The sequence below is a fragment of the Hypanus sabinus genome, chromosome 1 (genome assembly GCF_030144855.1).
Source record: "Hypanus sabinus isolate sHypSab1 chromosome 1, sHypSab1.hap1, whole genome shotgun sequence".
NCBI lineage: Eukaryota > Metazoa > Chordata > Chondrichthyes > Myliobatiformes > Dasyatidae > Hypanus > Hypanus sabinus.
Window position 1 is genome coordinate 149862592 of NC_082706.1, and position 5878 is coordinate 149868469.

Consider the following 5878-nt stretch of genomic DNA (forward strand, 5'->3'; position numbering starts at 1 on the left):
TAGCTAAATGACAATAAATTTGATTTGACAGGTGCTTCAGCTTCATTCAGCTATGATCCTATCTCAAAAAATTCTGAGCCAGCTATGACGTTGTTCTGTTGTCTTTACTATATGTCCATTTTTAATGCTTGTGGAACTTTCTGCCAAACTTCAGGATTTTTTTTTTATCCATCTGAGTATCTCCACTGGTCCCTTAAGTTCTATAGATTTTTTTATTCCATGCTGTTGGCCTAACCTCATCCTTATTGATTCTATTTGATCTACTCACTTAAGTAACATTTGCGCCACACAAGTGGCAACAATGACAATATCCAACAAATGAAAATCCAGATAAGATCCCCAACATTGACAGTATTTGCATCACTGAATTCCCAGCAAGTAACCGGATTCATAACTCTCCTCAAGCAAGTCTGCTGCAGATAACTGGGCTCCTAACGTCTGCCATTCACACACCTGATCAGGATTCTGTTGTCACTCATCACGTAGCTGGATGATTGCAACTTCGATAACACTCAAACTCAACATCACACAGGAGTTTTAGGCACCCCATCCAAAACCATTCACTCACTCAACCAAGCAAGCACAGTAAAAATAGTTTGTTCATCTACAGAATGCACTGCAGCAGCTTGCCAACACTCCTTAATAACTTCCAAACCCACAGATTCCATCAGCTTGCGTAGGGGCAGCAAGAGCATTTTCCTATACAATGCTGGCCTCTCACTTCTTCCCACTTCCTTGAGCCCTAACTGACCCTTTGCTTGTACTCATCCCATGTAGTATGCTGTATTTGAAGTTTACCGTGTGGTCTTCCCTTCATCGGAGAAGCCAATCGCAGAGTAGCCTCATTTCAGAATACCTGTCAATTCACAAAGATGACCCTAAACTTCCATTTACTTGTCATTTCATTTTCTGTTACACTCCCATTCTCGCCACTGCTGGGAGGGCTGACATAAACTCAGACACACTTTCCAATCTGCACCACTCATCTTTGGTTATCTGGAGTCAACCTTCCCAGTTTTGTCATCTAGGTTTTCACTTCACAGGAGTATTTTCAACATTTCCTCTCATTTATTTCAGACTTCCAGCATCTATTGTGCTGTTTTCCCAGTATGTAGAGTACATATATTCTCCTTTTTTACTTTTTTCCTGTTTTCATTCATCAAATTCAATTTACTTCTCTGGGCATCAGGGATCCTGCATTCAACAAGTCTTTCCCATCTTCTCTCAACTGACAGCAGTACCAATTGTCATTCAGACTCATCATCTCCACCCTTCTTTCCATGTTAAAATATCACTAATAAGTTCCTTTCCAGAGGTATTGCCTGATCTGCTCAGTATTTCCATCACATTTTTTATTATTTCAGGCTTGAATTTACAAATAATTTATAGATCAATCAATTGCAGAAGATCAACCAGGTAAACTAGAATTGATAGATGATAGTGAAGAAGAGGCTGTTATTGTTTACAGAGTGTGATTAAAACATTTTTTTAAAAAAAAAACTTTATTCTATCAAGTTATCAGTAATGCTGATACTACAATTTCTGGGTTGTTGTGAACAGTCTGATTTACTAATAGCATTTCAGAAAGGAAATCTGCTTCCCTTTCTCAAATTCCTTGTGTGATTAAATGTGCACTGCAAGCTAGTTACATCATGATGCACCATCAATAATTCTCGGAGATGGGAGGCAAACGATAGGCTTTATTAGCAGCAAAAGGGACATCTCGGAGACTGAGGGAGGAGGAGTGCCCCAATCGCCTTTATACAGGTTTATACAGGGGTCTGTGGGAGGAGCCACAGGGCATGTCCAGACAGGTACACATAGTTTACCACATTCACCCCCCCCCCCTCCCCGTTTTAAAAGAGAGTCCCCACAGGGTGAAGTTTCTTACAAGTATATTTACAGGTCAAGTCTATCAGGTGGTTGAGTCTGTCGCTGCGATCTACGTAGCACCGGTGGTGATTGCACCAGTGACTGTGGTTGTGCTGGCTCCGGCCTGACTTGAGGTGCCAGCCCGTTAGGTGTCTGTAATCCCTCATGCGTGTACGTGGCGCCCGGTATGGGAGTGTCATGAGGAGTCTGTGTAGGGCTTGGTGTGCGCGGTGTCTCGTGGGTATACACCTCGGTGGGTACGGGTTCATAGTCACCATGGAGTGTTCAGGGTAAGGGTTTGGTGCTCCTGCAGGCGCCAGGTCACGGACAGAGACCGTGTCCTCCTACCCATCAGGTAAGACCATGTAGGCATACTGGGTAGGTATGCAGGTCAACCCTCTCGACCAGCGGGGAGTATTTTTTGCTCTTTGCATGTTTCCAGAGCAGCACTGGCCCTGGGGATGTCAGCCAAGCCGGTAGGGTAGTCCCAGTGGCAGACTTCCTGGGAAAAGAAAAGAGTCACTCATGAGGGGTGGCATTGGTGGACGTACATAACAAAGAACGGATAGAGTGGAGTGCCTCGGGGAGGACCTCCTGCCAGCGAGACCAGCAATTCCTTTGACCTAAGGGCTAAGAGTGTGGCCTTCCACACTGTGGCATTCTCCCTCTCCACCTGTCCATTCCCCCGGGGATTATAGCTCGTGGTCCTACTAGTAGCAATACACCTAGCCAGCAGGTATTGGCGCAGCTCATCGCTCATAAATGAGGACTCTCTGTCACTGTGGATATAGCAGGGATATCCGAACAGAGTGAAGAGCTGTGCAGGGCTTTTATGACAGATGTGGCAGTGATATCGGGGCAGGGGATGGCAAAGGGGAACCGCGAGTACTTGTTGATTATGTTAAGAAAGTACACATTGTGGTCGGTGGAGTGAAGGGGGCCCTTAAAGTCAACACTCAGTCGCTCAAAAGAGCAGGTGGCCTTGATAAATTGTGCTTTTTCAGGACGGTAGAAGTGCAGTTTGCACTCAGCGCAGACTTGGCAGTCACTGGTCATCGTCCTGATGTCCTCAAGGTAGTAAGGCAGGTTCCAGGCTTTCGCGAAATGGTAAAGCTGGGTGACCCCCAGGTGACAAAGGTCTGCATGGAGGGCATATAGCCGGTCGAGCTGAGCTGGCACACACTCCCCGGGATAGGGCATCAGGGGGCTCATTGAGCCTTCCAGGCCGGTACAGGATGTCATAGTTGTAGGTGGAGAGTTCCATTCACCACTGCAAAATTTTATCATTTTTGATTTTGCCCCGCTGTTGGTTGCTAAACATGAATGCAACTGAGCGCTGGTCAGTCAGCAAGGTGAACCTTTTGCCGGCGAGATAGTGCCTCCAGTGCCTAATAGCTTCCACTATGGCCTAGGTTTCTTTCTCCACTGCGGAGTGCCGAATTTCAGGGCCTTGAAGGGTATGAGAGAAGAATGCTACCAGCCTTCCTGCCTGATTGAGGGTAGCAGCAAGCGCGAAGTTGGAGGCGTCACTCTCTACTTGGAAGGGAATGGTCTCGTCCACTGCATGCATCGTTGCTTTGGCAATGTCCCCTTTAATGCGGCTGAAGGCCGTGCGGGCCTCAGCTGAGAGGGGAAATGTAATGGACTTGACCAGGGGGTGGGTCTTGTCTGTGTAATGAAGGACCCATTGGGCGTAATAGGAAAAGAAGCCCACGCACCGTCTGAGGGCTCTGAGGGTGGTGGGAAGAGAGAGTTCCAACAGGGGTCACATACAGTCGGGGTCAGGGCCATGGACCCCGTTCTCCATGACATACCCAAGGATAGCGAGTCGGGTGGTTCCGAACACACCCTTGTCTCTATTATAGGTGAGGTTAAGAGCTTTGGCCGCTTGGAAAAATCGTTAGAGGTTGGTGTAGTGATCCGGCCAGTCGTGACCACAGATGGTGATGTTATCCAGATATGGGAACGTGGCCTTCAGTTGGCACTGGTCCACCATCCGGTCCATTTCCCTCTGGAAGACAGAGACACCATTCGTGACACCGAAGGGGACGTGCAGGAAGTAATAGAGCCTGCCACCCACCTCGAAGGCAGTGTAGGGGCAGTCCTCCGGGTGGATGGGGAGCTGATGGTAAGCAGATTTCAGGTCTATGGTCGAGTACACCTTATACTGAGCTATCTGATTGACCATATCCGCGATGCGGGGTAGGGGGTACGCGTCAAGCTGCATGAACCTATTGATGGTCTGGCTATGGTCCATGACCATCCTATTTTTCTGCCCTGTCCAAACAACGACCAGCTGGGCCCTCCAAGGACTTGTGCTTGGCTCAATGATCCCCTCCCTGAGCAGCCACTGCACCTCCGACTGAATGAAGGCCCTGTCCCCTGTGCTGTACCTCCTGCTTTTAGTTGCCACAGGTTTACAGTCCGGGGTCAGGTTGGTGAACAGTGGTGCAGGAGGGATCCTGAGGGTGGAGAGGCTGCAAGTGGTGTCAGTAGCGCAGTTGTTGGTTTGGTGTTGGGTGGGATGCGTGGGTCGTTGTGTGTGTGTGGTCAGTAGCGGTGTATATGACGAAGACCCACAAAACTGAGGATTTCTGACAGTGATTAGTGGGAGGGGCCCGTCATACTCCATTGTCACACTTTTCAGGTGGCTCTGGAAGTCCAGCCCCAATAGCACAGGTGCACACAGTTGAGGGATGACCAGTAACGCAAAGTCCCGATATTCTGTGCCCTGCACCACCAATGTTACTACACAACCCCACCCCCCCGGATGTCTGTGGAATATGATCCAGAAGCCATGGTGACCGTCTGGCTTACTGGTCGTGTCACGAGTCCGCAGTGTTGCACTGTGTCCGGGTGAATAAAACTCACAGTGCTGCCCGTGTCAAACAGGCAGCTAGTCCTGTGCCCCTCCACCAGGATGTCCATCATTGACCTTGTGAGCTGGTGTGGAGCACTTTGGTCGAGGGTCACGGAGGCCAGAGTTGAATCGCTGTCTTGGTGCCCTGTAAGCACCCATGGGTCGGAGGCAGGGCGAGGTGGCGCTGACAAAGATGGCTGCCCCCATACGCGGCAGGCAGGCAAGATGGCGGCAACCAAGATGGCCACCCCCATGCCTTGCACGAGGCGGGCAAGCAAGATGGCAGCGACCAAGATGACGACCCCCATGCCTCGCACGTGGCACTGCTCGACCCCGCTCGTGGTTTGAACTTACAGGCCTTGGCGAAGTGATCCTTCTTTCCACAGCTGGAGCAGGTAGCTTCTTGGGCCAGGCAGCATTTTCAGGGGTGCTTTTTGAGTCCGGAGAAGTAACACTGCGTGGACTTGCGACTGGCAGCAGCCGAGGTTGATTCACCAGCAGGTTGCGGGGTCTGTGGCGTCCACAGGGCCGGCGGGAGATCACGCACCCGGACAGTGTCAGCATCGTGCAGAGTGGCCTCCAGCATATCGGCCAGCTCGATTGCCGAATGTAAGGTAAGATCGGCGTGTTCCAGCAGCCGCTGGAGCACGTACACTGACCTGATCCCCGTAACGAAGGTGTCTTGTACCAGGAGCTCCGCATGCTGCTCCGCCGTCAGTCCCCTGCAGTCGCAGGCCCGCACGAGTGTCTGTAGGGCCCGGACAAACTCAGCGCTCGACTCTTCAGCCCGCTGCCGCTGTGTCACTAAGCGATGTCTTGCACAGACGGTGTTCACCGGCCGCCGGTATTGTCTTTTGAGGGCATCCATAGCACCCTGGTAGTCCGTTTGGTCCCTGATCATGGAATAGACCCTTGCACTGACTCTGGAGAGGAGAACCTTGCGCTTTGTGGCAGGGTCGGTCACATGAATCTCCTCCAGGTACGATTCGAAGCATGCTAACCAGAGTTCGAAAGTGTCGCCGGCTTCCTGAGATTGTAGGTCGAGATCCAATCTGTCGGTTCGTAAAATGCTCTCCATGTTTTTTAAAATTGCCTCTATTAAAATTGATGCACCATCAATAACTCTCGGAGACGGGGGGGGTGAAC